At 44.7% G+C, this 23700-nt stretch overlaps 1 protein-coding gene across 1 annotated transcript in view; it reads right to left on the bottom strand.

Annotated features, from left to right (window-relative positions):
* Positions 1–18864, bottom strand: part of BAHD1 (bromo adjacent homology domain containing 1) — a 303162-nt gene extending 284298 nt beyond the window's left edge. The window contains exon 1 of the mRNA XM_073609222.1: positions 18666–18864. The gene's annotated coding sequence lies outside the window, so the exon portion shown is untranslated. The remainder of the gene's footprint in view (positions 1–18665) is intronic.
* Positions 18865–23700: the final 4836 nt, after the last annotated feature.

Genomic DNA, 23700 nt, shown 5'->3' with positions numbered 1-23700 from the left:
AATCCTATTTATTTTGTTCATAAACGACCTGGAGGATGGAATAAACAGTTCAATCTCTGTATTTGCGGACAATACTAAGCTAAGCAGGGCAATAACTTCTCCGCAGGATGTGGAAACCTTGCAAAAAGATCTGAACAAATTAATGGGGTGGACAACTACATGGCAAATGAGGTTCAATGTAGAAAAATGTAAAATAATGCATTTGGGTGGCAAAACTATGAATGCAATCTATACACTGGGGGGAGAACCTCTGGGGGAATCTAGGATGGAAAAGGACCTGGGGGTCCTAGTGGATGATAGGCTCAGCAATGGCATGCAATGCCAAGCTGCTGCTAACAAAGCAAACAGAATATTGGCATCCATTAAAAAGGGGATTAATTCCAGAAATAAAACGATAATTCTCCCGCTCTACAAGACTCTGGTTCGGCGGCACCTGGAATATGCAGTCCAGTTCTGGGCACCAGTCCTCAGGAAGGTTGTACTGGAAATGGAGAGAGTACAAAGAAGGGCAACAAAGCTAATAAAGGGTCTGGAGGATATTAGTTATGAGGAAAGGTTGCGAGCACTGAACTCATCCTATCTGGAGAAGAGACGCTTGAGAGGGGATATGATTTCAATTTACAAATACTGTACTGGTGACCCCACAATAGGGATAAAACTTTTTCGCAGAAGAGAGTTTAACAAGACACGTGGTCACTCATTAAAATTAGAAGAAAAGAGGTTTAACTTTAAACTACGTAGAGGGTTCTTTACTGTAAGAGCGGCAAGGATGTGGAATTCCCTTCCACAGGCGGTGGTCTCAGCGGGGAGCATCGATAGCTTCAAGAAACTATTAGATAAGTACCTGAACTACCACAACATACAGGGATATATAATGTAAGGCTGGGTTCACGCTGCTGCGGTGGCAGACATCGTATGTGATTCGCAGCGCACTGCTGTTCACATCACATGCAATGTCTGTGCTGTGCGATATCAGCCATACAGATAGTATGGCTGATATCGCACCGCATTCGGTCCAAACTCGCACAGGACCCTTTTTCTTGTTCGGACCAGAATCGGATCGCATGGGTGTTCACACCTATGCGATCCGATACATGTCCGAATTGTCAGTTCGCAGTGCGATATGTGAGCTGAACTGGGTGTGTCGTTAACATTGTATGACGCTCCCCAGCAGTTTGCATATGGCAGTGTGAACTGCCGTGCGAGTTGGTGCGATACGGGAACCCGCAGTAAATTTGCTGCGTTCCCGCACCGCAGCAGTGTGAACCTAGCCTCATACTGACATATAATCACACACATAAGTTGGACTTAATGGACTTGTGTCTTTTTTCAACCTCACCTACTATGTAACTATGGGGTTGATTTACTAAAGGCAAATCCACTTTGCACTGCAAGTGCACTTGGAAATGCAGTCGCTTTAGATCTGAGGGGAAGATCTTAAATGAGGGGAAGCTCTGCTGATTTTATCATCCAAACAAGTACAAGCAAAAATGCTGTTATTTATCCCCCTCAGATCTACAGCAACTGCACTTCCAGATGCACTTGTAGTGCAAAGTGGATTTGCTTTTAGTAAATAAACCCCTATGTAACTATGTTAGATGCACTAACAGATTTAGATACGCTAACAAACCAAAGCTGATTCCGTGTTGAAGTAACACAAGCGATTACAGCAAATATTTTTTTTTCTTTTGGGATAGAAGTTTACATGAATAAATTTAAAGCTGATCATTGTAAGCACCCCTGTCAGTGTCTCAACCCTATAACTGAAACATTTGCAGAGGCGTATGTTTTGATGAAATACAACCAACTTACTGGCTAGATCGCCAAATGAAAATAAAAGAAAGCCTTAAAAAGAAAATGAATTCAGCCATCACATCTAAGATAATACCACCCATAACAACTTGCTTCTTGCTGGAGGCTGCCATTTTGCTAAAGCCCAGGGCCCCCAAACAGAAGTAAATCATAAAGTGGAACTAAACCCATTCATTTAACGATTTCAAAAAAATAGTTACAATCCTGGAATGCCGGGATTGCTAACTGTCACATTTGCTTGTGTCCTCAACCAAACTGTCAAACCATCAAATGGCCGGTATCATAACTGATCACATGTGCAGCACCATGGCAGTTGCAGATCAAACAGAAGCAGCATCCTTGGCTGTAAAGGATAGGAGGGTTTAATTCTGCTTTAAGACTGTCAGCAGATGGGCAGTGCCTAAAAGTGCCTAAAAATGAAGAGCAACTGAGCACGTGCAGAGCAGGGCAAGACAGTGTATTACTGGATCTAAAGCAGTATAGACACTTATTTGTAATGGTTTACATAGAGAGAACTACAACAGGGGACAGCCTGAAGTGATCTAGCAGGACTTCATTTTCTGACCAATGTTCCACTTTAAGTTAAACGATATTCAAACCCAAATACAAAAATGGATTATACTTCAACTTACCAGTAATTAGATGTGAATTAGATTTCTTCTTTTTTCATTTATTTTCACCTGTGTTTTCCTGCAAATAATCAATGTTCTGTGCCTTTCTGGCTATGCTCTCGTCTCCACTGTATCTTTGGAGGCAGCCATAGTTGTCACACCGGATGGACTTCAAATATGTCTGCTTATGTCCATATACATAACATGCTAGTTGATGGGACTAGTAGTTTCCAAAAAAAGGATAATACTGTTTATGTTGTCCTTTCAGCTCACAGGAAGTGACAAGGGCACTGCGTTTCTGGGAAGATCAATGTTGATTGCAAACATGCAGGCTTTTTATGGTAGAACAGACCTACAATGTCTCTTCTGCAATAAAATACACTTGGCTGCCTGTTTGTAATCCCTTGTAGAATGTACATACTGTAGCTGTACATAGAATGCCGGGATGACGGCTCTCTGGCACATGCGCAGGAGTAACGTCATTCCGCACCAGCCATTCAAGATGACCAAAGAACGCATGACAAGGTACAGCCCATTGATTTCAACAGCATCCGTTCCCATCTATGCGACTTAAAATTGCAGTGACTTTGAAAAGGTTCCTGCACTACTTTGATGCGACTTTTGATGCGACTTTGATCCAGAGACTGTAAAGTTGGTTGAAAGTCTCTCTCCAAATCGCGTGACTTTGGGGTTGCAATAGTGGAAACGTAGCCTTAGGAGATTTCCCTTAATTTCCTGTCCTGTAGACTCAATAGAAAATGCAAATCTTTCCAATGTGAGGGAAATCCTCTCTTAGCTGTCACAGGAATAATTGTCCCCATTAGCAGATTTCCCCTATATTACTGTTCTGGTGGCAACTCCTAATTTTTGGATTTATTCTGATTTTCATTCCTGCTGACACCTGCTGGTGACCAGGACAATTAGAAGGTGATTCTCACAGAATCTGACACAGTCAGCAATAAAAACCAGTGGTTGTAACCCTTCACCAGGGGCGTTGCTAGGTCTACAAAAGATCTGGGGCTAGAGCCCATAGCAGCGTAGTAAAGAAAGTCATACGCTTTGGCGGGCATACACATGTATATAACATACGTGTGTATGTATATATCCACAGAGAGCCCCCTTACATCAGGGTCCCCAGAGAGCCCACCCTCCCCTTGGGGACCCCTGCAGAGACTCGGGGCTATGAGCCTCAGATTCGGGGCTATAGCCCCAAAAGCCACCCCCTAGCAATGCCACCTCCCTTCATCAAAATGTTTTATGTTTAGTAACACTTTAATGTCCGCTGGTCACATGATACATAGCTGAACTAAAACTACTGTATGTTTACACTTGCGGTTGAGGGGAGAGAAAAGCACTTGGATGATTTTATTTTTACTGCCCCTAAACGCACCAGACAGGGGTGTACAAATGCAGTGGCTGCCAAGCTTTGTATCACAGCAAAACTTAGCCCCCCAATGCTTCTGGCGGCAGACGCTACCGCCTGCCAACTAAATGGGGGGGGGAGCCATGTGCAATGTGTGTGGTGGTGGGGCGGTATGCATAGTAGTAAGGATTAAAACTGATAGTGAGTAGGCAACATAGCCCTCCTCATTGCCTGTCAAACGCCCTCTAAAAAGCAATCTGCCATGGATCGCTCTTTAAAGGGAGAAGCTCATGTAAATGAGCCCAATGAGGGTTGAGTTTATCTCCCTCTTCTCACTGACCATAAGTAAAAAAAAGGAAACAACTGCCTGTAAGTTGCAATAAAAGTCTGTAACATTTTAATATGTATCTGTGCCTCATATACCAGTAGGACAGGAAGAACAGGTGTCCATCGCTGCAGAAAACTGGGATTTGCGTGTTCCCACCCACTCTCATTAGAGAAGGAGAAAACCCTTTCTGGATCTGTGATGACAAGTAAATGCTTTCTGGTAACACCGTGGAAGTTTGAACCGTGGTGTGTTATTTTAATGGAAGTGTCAGAGAACATGCGGTTTTGTTGACAATAGAAATGACTCAGGGACATTAGGTGCCAGGCACTTTCATTAGCTGACTGCTGGGATCTGCCTAACCCATTGGGAAATGATGACATCATTCTCAGCTATGAATTCAAAGATAAAGCCGTCACCGTTCTCTTCCAATATGATTTATGTATTGGTGATACAATCATTCATTCGTTACTCTAATCATTTGCCAACAAATGAGCAAACTGCTTGTGTAAGGCCAAGTCTACAACCTTCTGTACAACCTTCTGTAGGTGATAAACAACTACAAGGACGTTTGCTGACCTTTCCCTTTTTGAGAATGCCTGTTTTCTGGCTCTTATGCTGAACTTAATGCATGCTCATCCTACCTCTGTGACCCCAAAGTATTAACCACTTCAGCCCCGGCAGGGTTTACCTACCCCCTTCCTGACCAGAGCACTTTTTGCGATTCGGCACTGCGTCACTTTAACTGACAATTGCGCGGTCATGGGACGTTGCACTCAAACAAAATTGACGTCCTTTTTTTCCCACAAATAGAGCTTTCTTTTGGTGGTATTTGATCATGATGCGGTTTTTACTTTTTGCACTATAAACGAAAAAAGAGCAACAATTTTGAAAAAAAAAAGCAATATTTTTTACTTTTTGCTATAATAAATATATATATATAAAAAAATGTCTTTCTCGGTTTAGGCCGATATGTATTCTATATATTTTTGGTAAAAAAAATCGCAATAAGTGTATATTGATTGGTATGCGCAAAAGTTATAGCGTCTACAAAATAGGGGATAGATTTATGGCATTTTTATTATTAATTTTTTTTTATTAGTAATGGCAGCGATCTGTGATTTTTATTGTGACTGCGACATTATGGCGGACACATCGGACACTTTTGACACTATTTTGGGACCATTGTCATTTATACTGCGATTAGTGCTATAAAAATGCACTGATTACTGTGTACTAATGTCAGGACTAATGTCAGTACCATTAACTGCTTCCCCCATCCTTTTTTTGAGTGCTGGGTTCTGGAATACAGAAAGCGGTTCATCGCCCAACACAATGTTGCCTATCTGGTGCATAATAGCTTGCAGGCAACACGCAGAGCCCACAGGGAATGTGTCGGACACCAGAGGACTAGATGATTAAAAAAAGAGAAGATGACACCTCCTGCTAGGGTTTGTTTACACTTCTGAGTGGGGGGGGGGGGGGGGGGGGTAAAACCACAAGATTGAGGTGCGTTTTTACCACCCCCCTTAAGCTACACAGGCAAAGGTCAGGGGTTTTCACGTGCCACGGCCACGATGCTAGGCATCAAGACACAGCAAAAATGTTCCACCTTGTCATACTTGATCTGCACTGAGCATCGACCGCTGAACGCAATCCATCCACAATCCATCCACCTGTCACCTCCTCACTGCCTATTTTACCTCCTAAAATCTTGCACTTCCGTGCTGCATGTATAACAGTTGCAAGGTGGAGGTCCTGGTATTTAGAAGTTAAAACAGGTAAGGAGGTGACATAACGCCTTCTCACTGCCTGTCAAATGCCCTCTGAATAGTGATCCACCACGGATTGCTCTTCAAATGGCTGATGGTAGTGTAAACTAGCCCTTAAGCAACAATGGCGGGGGGGGGGGGGGCGGACACAGAGATGGATAACTGAGGCTGGAGAAATTTTGCATTTAATGAGAAAGCATCAAATGTTGTACATACAGTATATGATTATTATTAGCATGATCAATTCCCTGCACAGAGTAACATAAAACAAAAAATAGAGACACATGAAATGTTTCCATTGATAGGCAGATACAGATTTAAAGCAAATCGTTTACAGCATTATCTAAATGCACAGGATGGGAGATCTAGAAGGAGTGTGCCTGGACGGTCTTTAAAGCTGCTGTTTAATCTGCTTATTTGCATGAAGATTGCCTCAGGTAACATCCGTATGTGCTGCTGAGCCTCCATGATTGCAAGGACTGAAATCTTATGAATGAAAAGGGGCTGAGAGGAGGAAAGAGCTAGATGCTGTTGGACGTCTTCCTGCCAGTAAATGTGGTGGGCTCCAATTAACTAACTGCAGCATCTAATGCACACTGTGAAAAACTCACAGAATTCAGTGAAATCTGAGTAAGCAATTTTCGGAACAGGAGGGGAGCCTGTACAACTGTGCAAGACTGGAGGTAAGGCTGGAGTGAGGCTTTATAGGATTCTATAGATTTTTAGGGCTTATTCTCACCAGCATTCTGACCATCTCACACAACCCCCTCCAATGCCAATGGCTCCTGCTGCTATCAATTTGTCCAATGAGAAGATAGACAGCGGCTGGAGCTGCTGCACTTGTGCACATTGCTGGATCGGATCGGGCTCAGGTAAGTAAAAGGGGGGGGGGGGGGGTCTGGGGGGACCTGCAGCACAGAAGGTTTTTCACCTGAATGCATAGAATGTATTCAGATGAAAAACCTTTGTGGCTTTACAAGCACTTTAAGTAGATTCAGAGATACAGGCTGTGAAATGGGTTTGCAAATTGGAACTTTTTCTGTAATAGATTGAGTAATCTCTTCCTGCCACCTTATTGCCCATCTAGTGTAATGTGACTGGCATCATTGACCAATATATGTAGGAGAGAAGAGGCTGTGGGGAGGAGAGGAGGATTGGGTAGGTAAATCTTCTTTTCTTGTGCAAGGGATCTTTTTTTTTTTTTAAGTTGCCCAGAGTTGAGCTTTAAGCATTTTTTCATTGTATGCTCAGTTTGAGTTGTTTAGGTTTGTGACAGATTTACACTAAGGGGTGGATGTATAAAGAATCTACTAGCCGTTCGCCCAGTGACCATGCATGTACAGTGAAAAGGACAAATGTAAATCGGCTATATTTTATGTTGACTCAATGTAAATCATTGATTTTAATTGAAAAGTATCACTTTTGGCCACTAAATTGAGCTAAGTATCTTAGGAATTTCCAATGATACTTAGCTCCATCTGGTGGCCAAATGTGGTATTTTCCATTTAAAATCAATTCTTTACATTCGAACGGCACAGGATATAGTGTAATACATTTTTTTTTTTGGTCCCAATCACACAGAACAAATGTACATGCACTTTCACTGGCTGAATGCCTATGCAAATTTTGTACACTTCTAAATGTCAGGACAGTGTGATCAGAAAGGTAGAGAATTGATCAGGAACAGTGTATTGTTAAGCCTGGAGTGGGTGGGACATGTTGGAGTGTCTAAGCACGATTGTAACAATGGGCATTGCATTTTCAGGTGCGCTACACTGCGATTTTAAAGAATACAATTCAACTGACTGGAACAGACGGCACAGGGTAACACCTGAAAAATGAACAGTGTGGGGTCATATCTTACTACACTGTAAAGCAGCAAGGTAATGAGGACCAGTCCTGTAGTAAACCACTTTGGACTAATCTATGGTAAAGCTCTGATGGTCGGGACCTCGCTAGAATAATTGTTCTGCTATTTTTTTGGATTAAATGCAGGTGGCAAACAAACGCCCCCCACTCGCACCACTGTCATCACCACCCCTGCAGGAGGACAGGAGGCTGCAATCCCCCCCACTGTGAGGAGGCAGATGGGATCCGAGCAGAGATGAAGCGATGACCTTGACAAGGGAAGAGCCGGGGCTTCGCCTCCCGGCCGAACAGGAAGTGGGTCTTGAGACTCCCTGGTCAATTGGGTCTCAGAACCAGCTTCCTGATTGGTCGGGAGGAGTCCACCCTTTTTTAAAGCCAATTAGAGCCTCCGGCTCTAATCACATGCTTAAAAAAAAAAAACCCCATTGGAATCCACGTGTCCGGCGCCCCGCATGTAGATTAGGGGGCCAGACGCATGGATAGATGGGTGGCGCACCCCTAATGGACAGGCCGCCACTGGTTAAATGGCAAATGGTTCAGAGCCTCTTGTTTTTTTACTTTGTAATTGTAATTTTTATACTTTGTAATTGTCCTGTGGACTTTGAGTTGATTTTGCACTATTGAATTGAATGTGTATGCATAGACTTGTGTACATTGCTCTCTTTGTACCTACTTCAAAAAAAACTTGAACAAGAAAACAATCTATATTCTCTAACTTCCTATTATTTCTATAGGACAGGAAGTAAAGGGAAATCTCCCCAGTGTGGCACAACATTTTTTTACACAAGTTTTAACCATTTCCTACTCTGCTCAAAATGAAAAATAAGAAAAAACTTTTAGGAATCCTAATATACTTAAAAAAGGGGAGACAGATTATGCAAGGGAGGCCATTTAAATATATCCAATTGATTTTATCTCACCAACCATATAGCTGGGGTCCCGACTGTACCAACTATGGTATTCACAGACTATTGAAATGCAGCGGCACGATCTAAAGCAGACCAATCATACAAGATATGAAAAAAACTCAGATACTGTAAGCTTAAATTGCTATCTAGGCACCAAATAAAAGCAATGTTGTATATAGAAATAGCACATTTTTTTATGTATACCAAGACAAATGGAGGTCTGTCCCCCGAAACGCGTCAGTCCTCCAATCGGGTTGGTCCTATGACGAGCACATCGCATTCTGCTGGAGTTTTTGACATTTATGCACACTGCTTATAGTATCCATTTGTCTTGGCATACAAAATAAATTTGTCAATGAGAACGTACGAGGTGTTTGCGCCCTCCTGTGTGGTTTCTCAGTCTGAGGAAGCCTGCACCTGAATTGGGGCATTACTTATTGAAAAAAAAACTGGATTTAGCACTGGAGTGTGTTTGGGGAGTTATAGAAATAGCACAGTAGAGCTCCTAACTACTGGGCAGATCTGATCAGAAGCCATAGAAAGCCTGTGGTTGGAGTTGGAGGTAATAAAATCATTGACAAGTCCTCCTAAATCTCAATTTGATGAAACACTTTGACTTGTCTGATATACAGGTAAGCAATAGAGGGGCAAAGCTGTATCTGTAAAGCTATGTTAGACATGAGGCAAGATTGCTGCACCTCTGAAAAGCAATCCATGTTCAGATCAAGTTTCAGAATTGCTTGACAGGCAGCTCCAACCACTAGTTCAAATGAGGCTTATGCCCTAAGGTAAAAGCAGTATTCACTATCACACTAGTTTTATGTTGCTCTCTTTTACAAAAAAAAGAAGTTATATTACTCAGATAGGTACGTTATCTATATCAATGATCGTTAACTTGTGATTTGCCCGACTTTTTCTGCTCATCAGCTATCCTTTCTGCCCGCGATTTGAAAGTGCCAATGTGTGAATGACAAATCGGGGGGCTCGCATTTGAGATTCTGTTCATTTGAATGACACCTCAAATCGCAGTACGGGTCTGCCGCCATTGTCGCACCATAAGTCTTGCTGTAATCGCAGCAACCCTCACCGCGGGAAGCACTTGGCGACATTATATTCCTGCGATGCGGGTTGTCACCACTGCAGCACGATTTATTGGATGACAATCGCGTCTGACCTGCACCACGATTTGAGGTGTCTTTCAAATGAATGGAATCTCAAATGCAAGTCCTGCGATTTGTCATTCACACATTGGCACTTTCAAATCGCGGGCAGATTTGTGGCAAATCTGCCCGCGATTCAAAACGTGGAAGTGTGAATGCAGCCTGAGTGTATTTTATGTGTGGCCCAAGTCAATTCCTCTTCTGTCAATGTGGCCCAGGAAGGTCAAAATGTTGGACACCAAACCTTTCTCCAACAACAATATAACAATGTAAACTGTTGTGTGTTGTTTTTATTATTATAAGTAGTAGCATTATTTAGACTAACTGAAAATCAGATCACAATACAAAGGCAGGAATCCAGAAAATCCGGGCTTTACAAACTTTATATAACCACTTTATAAATCTGCGTATAAAATCATTAAATTGAACAGCAAGTACAAAGGCATTGCATGGCAAACAAGAGGTTGATAATTACAGAGCTGCAATAATGTGCATCTTATATCTGCTTAGAATCCAACATTAAAGTCTCATGCATATTGATTCTTACCAGCTCCTTGTGCTGAGGCATGAAAACCTGGCGCTTTCCTGCGCCTTTGGAGCCACACATTCCACATATAGCCGCCAATACAGGTGAATGGCTGTAGATGACTGTGCTTGGGTAAAAATCGATGGCCTCTGCCATGGTGCTTACCCCCACATGCCCATATAGAGCTTTTCCCCCAAATGTGAAAGTGGCATGTCTGGGGAAAGATGCCATATGCACATTCCTGGTTAATTGCTGATGCAGAAGTCATTTGTTCACCTAAACATGGCGGCGTACAGCCATTCACTTATACAGGTGGCATGCGTGGCTCCATGCGGGCAAAGGAAGCACTGGGGATTGCACACTCTAGCACACAGAGGCTGGTCCATGTGTATGAGGTCATTAGGTCATTATTTTCTTCTGTCTAAATACTTTGTATCATCTGAGGGTTCTGTGTAATGTAAGTGATACAAACTAGGGTAAACCAGATAACACAAATACATAAAATGTACAAACATATTCAGCAATTGTATCCCTTAAAGTGCCAATTCACATGAAACTTTATAGATTCAATTCACTGAGCCATGAATTATTTCTCATAATTATCATTATTTTCTGCACCCATTGCTGAAAATAGCAACCGTTATAGCAAATAGTGATTTTATGGCTTAGTGAACTGAGTCTATCAGACATTTTCTGCCAATTCTCAAGTTGACTCATTCAGTACATATGTTGAGAACCTTGACATATGTATGAGTCTCCTTCACTGCAATCCATTCAGACATCAAACAGCTGGTATTATGGATGCAGTCAACAAGCGATCAACTCTACTACAAGCGATCACCTCTACTACAAAGGATAACCTCTACTACAAGCGATCACCTCTACTACAAGGGATACAAGCAATCGCCTCTACTACAAAGGATCACCTCTACTACAAGGGATAACCTCTACTACAAGCGATCACCTCTACTACAAGGGATAACCTCTACTACAAGCGATCACCTCTACTACAAGGGATTACCTTTACTACAAGGGATAACCTCTACTACAAGCGATCACCTCTACTACAACGGATAACCTCTACTACAAGTGATCACCTCTACTACAAGGGATAACCTCTACTACAAGTGATCACCTCTACTACAAGGGATAACCTCTACTACAAGCAATCGCCTCTACTACAAAGGATCACCTCTACTACAAGGGATAACCTCTACTACAAGTGATCACCTCTACTACAAGGGATAACCTCTACTACAAGCAATCGCCTCTACTACAAAGGATCACCTCTACTACAAGGGATAACCTCTACTACAAGCGATCACCTCTACTACAAAGGATAACCTTTACTACAAGTGATAACCTCTACTACAAGTGATAACCTATACTACAAGTGATAACCTCTACTACAAGCGATCACCTCTACTACAAGGGATAACCTCTACTACAAGCCATCACCTTTACTATAATGGATCACCTCTACTACAAGCGATCACCTCTACTACAACCAATCACCTCTACTACAAGCCATCACTCCTACTACAAGGAATCACCTCTACTACAAGCCATCATCTCTACTACAAGCCATCACCTCTACTATACTGGATCACCTCTATTAAAAGCAATTGCCTCTACTACAAGCCATCACATCTACTACAAGCCATCACATCTACTACAAGCCATCACCTCTACTACAAGGAATCACCTCTACTACAAGCCATCACCTCTACTACAAGGAATCACCTCCACTACAAGCCATCACATCTTCTACAAGCCATCCTCTACTACAGGGGGTCACCTCTACTACAAGGGATGACCTCTACTACAAGCCATCACCTCTACTACAAGGGATGACCTTTACTACAAGCCATCACCTCTACTATAATGGATCACCTCTATTACAAGCAATCACCTCTACTACAAGCCATCACCTCTACTATAATGGATCACCTCTATTACAAGCAATCACCTCTACTACAAGCGATCACCTCTACTACAAGGGATTACCTTTACTACAAGGGATAACCTCTACTACAAGCGATCACCTCTACTACAAGGGATAACCTCTACTACAAGTGATCACCTCTACTACAAGGGATAACCTCTACTACAAGTGATCACCTCTACTACAAGGGATAACCTCTACTACAAGCAATCGCCTCTACTACAAAGGATCACCTCTACTACAAGGGATAACCTCTACTACAAGCGATCACCTCTACTACAAGGGATAACCTCTACTACAAGCGATCACCTCTACTACAAAGGATAACCTTTACTACAAGTGATAACCTCTACTACAAGCGATAACCTATACTACAAGTGATAACCTCTACTACAAGCGATCACCTCTACTACAAGGGATAACCTCTACTACAAGCCATCACCTTTACTATAATGGATCACCTCTACTACAAGCGATCACCTCTACTACAACCAATCACCTCTACTACAAGCCATCACTCCTACTACAAGGAATCACCTCTACTACAAGCCATCATCTCTACTACAAGCCATCACCTCTACTATACTGGATCACCTCTATTACAAGCAATTGCCTCTACTACAAGCCATCACATCTACTACAAGCCATCACATCTACTACAAGCCATCACCTCTACTACAAGGAATCACCTCTACTACAAGCCATCACCTCTACTACAAGGAATCACCTCCACTACAAGCCATCACATCTTCTACAAGCCATCCTCTACTACAGGGGGTCACCTCTACTACAAGGGATGACCTCTACTACAAGCCATCACCTCTACTACAAGGGATGACCTTTACTACAAGCCATCACCTCTACTATAATGGATCACCTCTATTACAAGCAATCACCTCTACTACAAGCCATCACCTCTTCTACAAGGGAACAACTCTACTACAAGTGATGACTAATACTACAAGCCATCATCTCTACTACAATAGATGACCACTACTACAAGGGATCACCTCTACTACGAGTGGTCACCTCTACTACAAGCACACAGCTCTACTATTCTCTGCATTCAGGACATGCTCAGAAAGTCCTAATCTGTCAGTATATGGATTGGGCCACCAGCAGCAGATGAGACAAGAACTGCTGGTGCCCAGTAGTTGGCTGTATATCTAGAAGTGTTAAAACCTGGCAACTGAGAATGTCATCACAAATTCTCATATTGTATGTATGTAATCCACACATTCGACTTAAAGAAACCTGTGCTTTGCCCATGCAAGGTTTACTTTCATGCCAGGTAACCTATCAGCACAAAAGCACTTCTCCATTGCCCCCTGCTGAGAGCAAAAAATACCCTGTATTCCCCCCTTCTTCTCATGTGACAGCGGGTGGGTGGTTACATTCATTCTTCATGGTCCCACTGTGTGTAGGAACATAGCCACCCTCTTGTGCTTGCTCCTGAGATGGACTTTGGACAATGGGATGTGTAGTGTGCACAGAGCAATGGAACCACAATTAACTTGCTCTGCTCATTCCGAAGAAATGGAAGTGAGAGGGGAAAGGAGAGGTTCGGGAGCTCACGGAAGATGTTACAAGGAAGCAGAAAGACACAGTAAGAAACAATTTTATGAAAAATAGAATATATGGCCATTAAGTAGTGGATATGTATGGATTCTTTTTGGAGAATAAGGATAGCGTTTATTTTCACTGATTAACTTTACAAGATGAACAGCATCTATTTCTTTACTAAATCAATCCCATTGTATCAAATCTGCAAAATACAGTCATATGCCACCCCTTCTAAACATCCAGTTTACTTGGGGCTAAAAAGTTTCACTCTATCTGCATGTACTGTATGTTCTGATGAAGTTATTGTGCTTTATGCGGTTATTTTGTAAAAGCATTTTCTGTCCTAACCAAACAATATTATAGTAGATGATTAATGGACTGGGCACTGGGATGAGCTAATACACATGCCAGTTCTCAGTAAATGAGATCTAACCCATTCTCTAGCAGTAATCAGAACATGTATGGGTACCATGGCACTGCTCTTGATGGACAGCAAATGTAATGAAGATTCTGCGGCTTGTAAGTGACACTTTCGATTTCCAGGACCCAGACAATAGAGAAAAATGACATCACTATTAGATTTACAAATGTCATTCAGAAAATGATGATAGAGCATGTGACCTTTCACTTCTATCTTATCTCCACAATCATTCTAGTAAAGAAACTGGCAGTCCATATTACTCAATCATCTCATGAGAACGGCACAGAAAGAGCATTCTTCTTGTGTATGTGCACAGATACATAAACAGCACCCAGGAATTCACTAACGATAATATGTTTCCTTCATATGGAGATATCCTAATTATAGAAAACTATTTTATGACTAAGGAACGCTAACCTTTTTCATCTGGAAAACTGCAAATGTGACTCATCCATTCAATGGGTGATTCAGTATATTTCTTCAGAATATTGTCCTGTTTATTTTTATTTATCTTAGATATTTGGTTTATTTTCAAAATCTTTATATTTAGAGCCGAGCTCCAGACAAAGCCTATTTTTATACAACTGTACAAAGAAATGACCCCATATGTTGTCTGTCCTGTGTCTGGCTGATGCTTCATTGTTTAAAGTTGAAGCCTAGGCATGGTAATTGCTTACATAGTTCCATAGATCCAGCTTAGACTAAAGCAAGTAAGTATGTGCCATACCTGTGAGATCCTTCTAGAAGACGGCAATCCCTGTAATAGACACCGCTATTACAGTGATCTCCACTAGCTTCTGGATCCCATACTGAGTGGTTGCCCTGCTGCATTATGAACACAGGAGGTCACTCGCTCAGCACATGTGCCATTCAGGGAACACTTTGCAAAGTGTTCTCTGATTGGACGAGGTACAGAGGCAGTGATGTTATGATCTCCACTTCTTCCAATCAGAGACAACTTTCTATTAGTTGAGATGACAGAAATAGTTCTCTGAAGGGCACCTATGCAGAGCAAGCAACCTCCTGTGTTCAATATGCAGTAGGGCAGCCACTTGGCACAAGACCCAGAGGCTAGCAGTCATCACTATAGTAGTGGTGCCTACCACAGTGCTTTCCAGCTTCCAGGGGGATATCACAGGTAAGGTATAGCACAAAAATGGCACATGGGTACTTACATTCATCCAAGCTGAAACAACATATCCTGGTGGTCTCCAAACTGCGACTTGGAGGCCAGATATGGCCCTTTGCTTGCCTTTATCCAGCCCCTGAGGCATTATTCCCCCCACTGACAGCAACAATGGGACATAATGCCTTCCACTGACACCAACTTTCGGGCACTATTCCCCCCACTGACACCAACAATGGGACATAATGCCTTCCACTGACACCAACAATGGGACATAATGCCTTCCACTGACACCAACAATGGGACATAATGCCTTCCACTGACACCAACAATGGGACATAATGCCTTCCACTGACACCAACAATGGGATATAATGCCTTCCACTGACACCAACAATGGGACATAATGCCTTCCACTGACACCAACAATGGGACATAATGCCTTCCACTGACACCAACAATGGATATAATGCCTTCCACTGACACCAACAATGGGACATAATGCCTTCCACTGACACCAACTTTTGGGCACTATTTCTTGCACTGACACCAAAAATGGGGCATTGTTTACTCCCGCTGGGCACAGTCTGGCCCCCCTAAAGTCTGAACTACAGTAAACTGGCCCTTTTTTTAGAAAGTTTGGAGACCCCTGCAATATACCTATGTAAATTGCTATTAACCTTTACATTTTTTTTTTTTTTTTTTATTAATTTTTTAATGAATGCACCACAATCTCCCTTTCTTTAATGAGAGAGCACCTTGCATTTATTTAAAAAAGCAAGACATTATGTGAATGGTGGAGATGCTAAGCAAGCAACCCACAGTGATTTCAGCACTTCAGGGGAATGAAACTTTCAGTGCCAGAAGTTTGGCATGTGTGGGGTTTACTAAAGATTTAAACTATGAAGCAACAGCAGAGATATGATAGACTGAATGGGGGAGGGGGGAGGGGGCAGTTCTTTTTAAAATGCAAATGTCCAGAGCTTAGCTTTAAATGTTGAATGTGTTTTTTAGGTATTTACAAGTAACTCCATTATCACTTTACTTTTTTAAGTTGATAAACACAAATCATAATTTAAAGAGAAACTGCAGTCTTCTCACATAATTTGTAATAAAAACATCTTTGCCATTCTGAAGCTTCCCTCCAACCACTTTGCATATTATTTTATATATACTGTGATTCTGTACTTGCCAAATATGCTGTAGAAATCTCCCTCCACTGAGTCTGGCTGCAAGCAGTTTAACTGTGGGCAGCTGAAGCTGCTGTCTGTTCACTTCCTGGATTTACACAGACACACAGAGGCACACCTCCAGCTCTGCAGCTTTCATTGGCTCTATTATGACTCATCTCCCTCCCCTCCTGGCAAACTCTCTTGAGAGAGAGAGAGAGAGAGAGAGAGAGAGAGCTGTGCATGATGTCATAAGCCTAGGCTTTTTACCAAACAAGAAAGAGGAAGTGGGCTGTATAAGGTATTTACTGGCAGAAAAAAAAACTGTTTTACTATCCAAAGTTAAAACAACAAGGGCAGAGGATTTAATAGATGGAAAGATGAAAAAACACCTGAAGTTCCACTTTAAAGTGAAAACCTATCTGTATCTGAGCACCACAAACTGAAATGCTAATTAATTTATTTTTAATATTTAAATCAGCCATATTTCCATGTTTTATTTTGTTGAGAAATCACTTTGAAAAACATCCACAGGTGTCAATGTGGCGGCCCTCCAGCTGTTACAGAACTACAAGTCCCATGAGGCATTGCAAGGCTGACAGTTACAAGCATGACTCCCACAGGCACAGGCATGATGGGACTTGTAGTTCCTCAACAGCTGGAGCGCCGCCAGTTTGATACCAAAGGGAAAATGATTCATGTAGCATTTACTTCCTGGAATTCATCTGCCCTTAGCTCAGGCATACAGACAGAAAGGTGCGCTTAGCTGAGAAAACCTCTCCTTCCCAGAAGAAAGGAAAAAAATGCCCATGAAGACTCCTGGGATGTATGCCATTATTTTGGCCTAGGGCAGAAACCAGGAAGCAACTGAAGACATGTAATAAGAAAAAAAAGTTAAAACAAGTAAATTTAATATGCCTTGCTATCTATCTATTTACTAATGCTATCAGAATAAGGATTAAAAATAGTTCATATTGATTGAGAGAGTTATGTTCTGCTTTAAGCTCCTGTGTGGTTCATGTTCACCATCATTATCAAAACTGAGCAGATCTGACTCTGAAAGAAAAGGATCATCTCCCATGATGCAAAGGGAGCTTTCCCTACCCTGTTCCGATATGTTACTATATACAGCATATCATATATACAGTACATATATACCACAGTTGTACATTTTAGCAGTTTCTTAGCTTGAGACAAGAGGTGACATTTGGGTTCCTGTGTTCTTGGATTGTTCTTGGATTGCTGGGAGCCAACTAACCCTCTGTGGATCCCTTTCATCCAGCAATCCCACATATATCCCCCAGGATGGCAGAAGAGACTTCCCATAGGAATATTAGTGCCAGTGAGGTCATCAGCTGGAAGTGTCAGAAAGGTGTGACTTCTCCCTGATCTGTCACCTCCTGCCTGCAAACACCGGTGACATCATAACTAAGAGATGACATCATAGAGAACGTCTCTCCTTCTTATCCACCACTTGATGAGTCCATCCCAGAAAACTCAAAGGCCACCCAGCAGCACAGAGCTGAGCTGAGCCCATTGCCGGCACTTCACAGGTTAATCCCGGGATGACGACAACGCGGCTCCTGTCACACCTAATGACAAGTGACGTCACAGCTGGAAATCTATGAATGGAGTCCAGGGATCGCCGCTTAACCCCTTCACTGCCAGTTCGCGGGGACAGGTGACTTGTACGATGTCATCCAGTATCTGGAGATCGCTGGACAGTCTATGGACTCCATGGAGAAAGACGTATCTATAGCCTTAGGCCGCCTGTTCTATGTATAGCAGACTGCACCCCCTTCCCCCCTCCTCCAATCACCACAACTGGGACAACATATGGACTTCACTAAAAGATCCGGAGCAAAGAGCCCCAGATGGCTGCTGAGGCCACCAAACTTCTATCAGGTCCCCAATGCCATCCTTCCTGAGACTGGGCATGTGCCACCCTACAGGGCCACATCCAACCACCCACCCCATCAAACAGGTGTGTGCCACCCAAGGGTGACCAGGAGACCACCCTACTACTACCAGGCAATGGGAAGAAGGACTGGGGGAACCCGACACTGCAAGAGCCGGAGGAAATCTGGGCTTCTTACCTGGCATGGGGGCACCTCCTGTGGGGCAGCAAACATGCGCCATCTTTCCGGGGATCCGGGATTTTCCCGACTCTCAATTTGCATTAAAAGAAAACAGAGAGAGGAGAAGAGAGGAGAGGAGAGGAGAGGAGGGTATGAGGGGAGCAGCAGCCATCTGTAGGGAGGAGGAGTGAGAGACAGGCAGGCAGCATCTAGAGGGGAGGAGACACTGCCAGTCCAAGAGATACAATGTCACCCACAGTGTCCCCCCACCACCGATCACATCGGGCCCCTCCACACACCACCGATCACATCGGGCCCCTCCACACACCACCGATCACATCGGGCCCCTCCACACACCACCGATCACATCGGGCCCCTCCACACACCACCGATCACATCGGGCCCCTCCACACACCACCGATCACATCGGGCCCCTCCACACACCACCGATCACATCGGGCCCCTCCACACACCACCGATCACATCGGGCCCCTCCACACACCACCGATCACATCGGGCCCCTCCACACGATCACATCGGCCCCTCCACACACCACCGATCACATCGGGCCCCTCCACACACCACACGAACACACTCTGCCTGTCACCGCTATACATACAAGATACTGAAAGAAGTCCCTATATCAGTCCTCCCAGCTGTCATCAGTCCTCCCGGCTGTCATCAGTCCCATGGCTGTCATCAGTCCTCCGGCTGTCATCATCCCCTGGCTGTCATCAGTCCTCCCAGCTGTCATCAGTCCTACCGGCTGTCATCAGTCCTCCCAGCTGTCATCAGTCCTACCGGCTGTCATCAGTCCTCCGGTTGTCATCAGTCCTCCCAGCTGTCATCAGTCCTACGGCTGTCATTAGTCCTCCCAGCTGTCATCAGTCCTACCGGCTGTCATCAGTCCTCCCGGCTGTCATCAGTCCTCCGGCTGTCATCAGTCCCCGGCTGTCATCAGTCCTCCCGGCTGTCATCAGTCCTCCCAGCTGTCATCAGTCCCCCGGCTGTCATCAGTCCTCCCAGCTGTCATCAGTCCTCCCGGCTGTCATCAGTCCTCCGGCTGTCATCAGTCCCCCGGCTGTCATCAGTCCTCCCGGCTGTCATCAGTCCTCCCAGCTGTCATCAGTCCCCCGGCTGTCATCAGTCCTCCCAGCTGTCATCAGTCCTCCCAGCTGTCATCAGTCCCCCGGCTGTCATCAGTCCTCCCGGCTGTCATCAGTCCTCCCAGCTGTCATCAGTCCCCCGGCTGTCATCAGTCCTCCCGGCTGTCATCAGTCCTCCCAGCTGTCATCAGTCCTCCCGGCTGTCATCAGTCCTCCCGGCTGTCATCAGTCCTCCGGCTGTCATCAGTCCCCCGGCTGTCATCAGTCCTCCGGCTGTCATCAGTCCTCCCAGCTGTCATCAGTCCTCCCAGCTGTCATCAGTCCTCCCGGCTGTCATCAGTCCTCCGGCTGTCATCAGTCCCCCGGCTGTCATCAGTCCTCCGGCTGTCATCAGTCCTCCCGCTGTCATCAGTCCTCCGGCTGTCATCAGTCCTCCCAGCTGTCATCAGTCCTCCCGGCTGTCATCAGTCCTCCCAGCTGTCATCAGTCCCCCGGCTGTCATCAGTCCTCCCAGCTGTCATCAGTCCTCCCAGCTGTCATCAGTCCCCCGGCTGTCATCAGTCCTCCCGGCTGTCATCAGTCCTCCCAGCTGTCATCAGTCCTCCCGGCTGTCATCAGTCCTCCCGGCTGTCATCAGTCCTCCCAGCTGTCATCAGTCCTCCCAGCTGTCATCAGTCCTCCCGGCTGTCATCAGTCCTCCGGCTGTCATCAGTCCCCCGGCTGTCATCAGTCCTCCCGGCTGTCATCAGTCCTCCCAGCTGTCATCAGTCCTCCCAGCTGTCATCAGTCCCCCGGCTGTCATCAGTCCTCCCGGCTGTCATCAGTCCTCCCAGCTGTCATCAGTCCTCCCGGCTGTCATCAGTCCTCCGGCTGTCATCAGTCCCCCGGCTGTCATCAGTCCTCCCGGCTGTCATCAGTCCTCCCAGCTGTCATCAGTCCCCCGGCTGTCATCAGTCCTCCCAGCTGTCATCAGGCCTCCCAGCTGTCATCAGTCCCCCGGCTGTCATCAGTCCTCCCGGCTGTCATCAGTCCTCCGGCTGTCATCAGTCCTCCCGGCTGTCAGGACAGGAGATCGGACTGTACACACGGGCTGTCTATGGAGGGATCCCTTTCATGTGAGAACAATGGAGGAGCCGAGCAGGAATGGGGCTTTAATTATAATCACGACGTGTAATTAATGTGAGAGTTAGAAAATAAATGGAGAAAGTTTCCATCCCGGGAATAGGAAAAGGCCTGAAAGGATTTCATGAATAAAGCTAAAAAAGGGGCTCTCTTCTAATTTTCATTTCTCTCTCATTCTCCCTCTTCTCCCATTCCCCATTTCTTCTTTCTTACTGACCCCCCAACCCTTTTTTTATCCCTTTTCTCCACTTTCTTCTCCTCCCTACATCCTCCTCTCCTCTGTAATTTCTCCATATCTCTCATTCTTTCTCTTCCTCCCTATGATTACTCTGGGTCTCCTCTTTTCTTTTCTCTCTCTTCCCCCATTGTCCATTTCTTCTTTTTTGCTGACCCCCTCTGCTTCCCTTCTTTTTTTTATTCCCCTTCTTCTGCTTCACTTTCTTCTGTTCCCCCTTTTTCTCCTATACTCCCTCTGTTTTATTTATAGGGGGCAAGGGGTGGCTGCCCTGGACACTGTAGTATCATGTGGGGGGGAGGAAAGGAGATGGGGGGGGGGATTTGTGTTGGAAGGAGGAATTTGGGGGTCTGCAGGGGGTAAGTATTGTTCTAGGAAGGGTGCTAAAAGTGGTGATTTAGGGGGATTTGTGCTAGGTGGGGGATTTGGGCGGACTTTGCTGGGAGGGGGGCTTAGACATGAAGGGGGTAGGGGGGGGGAGATGTATGCTAGCAGGGGAAATTTTAGGGGTAGAGGATGTGTGCTAGGAGAGGTCATTATAATTTCTTTTTGGGAGGGGGGCATTTGAGCTGGGGATATTTGGGGGATGGGGGGTCCAAAGATTTGTACTAAGATGGGGGATTTCAGCAGGGGGCCGGATTTGTACGGGGGGGGGGGAGGGGTTATGCTTAGTTGGAAAGCATGCAGATTAATGTTCAGGGTTTTGTAGGGAGATTTATGCTGACACATAATGCTCATACATCTGGGGGGGGGGGGGGGGGGGGTTGGCATATACACCCTGGGCTCTGGAAGATCTTGTCCCAGCATTGGTTTTATACTCTCTCTCCCCTATCTTTGTCCCGCTCTCTCTGTCCTGTCCCACTTTCTCACCTACACCTCTCTGTTTTATCCTCCCTATTTTTCTCCTGTTCCTCTCTTTATCTCCCACTCTCACCAGTTCTTTCTCTCTCTGTTTATACTCCCTTCTTCCCCTCTCTCTTCTTATGGCTCTTCTTCCCTATATCTGTCCCTCTCTTCTTCCCCTCTCTCTTCTTATCGCTCTTCTTCCCTATATCTGTCCCTCTCTTCCTCCCTATATCTGTCCCTCTCTTCCTCCCTATATCTGTCCCTCTCTTCCTCCTTATATCTTTCCCTCTCTTCCTCCTTATATCTGTCCCTCTCTTCCTCCCTATATCTGTCCCTCTCTTCCTCCCTATATCTGTCCCTCTCTTCTTCCCTATATCTGTCCCTCTCTTCCTCCTTATATCTGTCCCTCTCTTCCTCTCTATATCTGTCCCTCTTATCCTCCCTATATCTGTCCCTCTCTTCTTCCCTATATCTGTCCCTCTCTTCTTCCCTATATCTGTCCCTCTCTTCCTCCCTATATCTGTCCCTGTCTTCCTCCCTATATCTGTCCCCCTCTTCCTCCTTATATCTGTCCCTCTCTTCTTCCCTATATCTGTCCCTCTCTTCCTCCTTATATCTGTCCCTCTCTTCTTCCCTATATCTGTCCCTCTCTTCTTCCCTATATCTGTCCCTCTCTTCCTCCTTATATCTCCCCCTCTCTTCCTCCTTATATCTGTCCATCTCTTCCTCCTTATATCTGTCCCTCTCTTCTTCCCTATATCTGTCCCTCTCTTCTTCCCTATATCTGTCCCTCTCTTCCTCCTTATATCTCCCCCTCTCTTCCTCCTTATATCTGTCCATCTCTTCCTCCTTATATCTGTCCCTCTCTTCTTCCCTATATCTGTCCCTCTCTTCTTCCCTATATCTGTCCCTCTCTTCCTCCTTATATCTCCCCCTCTCTTCCTCCTTATATCTGTCCATCTCTTCCTCCTTATATCTGTCCCTCTCTTCTTCCCTATATCTGTCCCTCTCTTCTTCCCTATATCTGTCCCTCTCTTCCTCCTTATATCTCCCCCTCTCTTCCTCCTTATATCTGTCCATCTCTTCCTCCTTATATCTATCCCTTTCTTCCTCCTTATATCTGTCCCTCTCTTCCTCCCTATATCTGTCCCTCTCTTCCTCCTTATATCTCCCCCTCTCTTCCTCCTTATATCTGTCCATCTCTTCCTCCTTATATCTGTCCCTCTCTTCTTCCCTATATCTGTCCCTCTCTTCTTCCCTATATCTGTCCCTCTCTTCCTCCTTATATCTCCCCCTCTCTTCCTCCTTATATCTGTCCATCTCTTCCTCCTTATATCTATCCCTTTCTTCCTCCTTATATCTGTCCCTCTCTTCCTCCCTATATCTGTCCCTCTCTTCCTCCTTATATCTTTCCCTCTCTTCCTCCTTATATCTGTCCCTCTCTTCCTCCCTATATCTGTCCCTCTCTTCCTCCTTATATCTCCCCCTCTCTTCCTCCTTATATCTGTCCATCTCTTCCTCCTTATATCTATCCCTTTCTTCCTCCTTATATCTGTCCCTCTCTTCCTCCCTATATCTGTCCCTCTCTTCCTCCTTATATCTTTCCCTCTCTTCCTCCTTATATCTGTCCCTCTCTTCCTCCCTATATCTGTCCCTCTCTTCCTCCTTATATCTTTCCCTCTCTTCCTCCTTATATCTGTCCCTCTCTTCCTCCTTATATCTGTCCCTCTCTTCCTCCCTATAT

This window comes from Aquarana catesbeiana, linkage group LG13, assembly GCF_042186555.1.
Source record: "Aquarana catesbeiana isolate 2022-GZ linkage group LG13, ASM4218655v1, whole genome shotgun sequence".
Classification (NCBI taxonomy): Eukaryota; Metazoa; Chordata; class Amphibia; order Anura; family Ranidae; genus Aquarana; species Aquarana catesbeiana.
The sequence above is the reverse complement of the archived record's forward strand: the minus strand, read 5'-3'. Positions and strand labels throughout refer to the sequence as shown.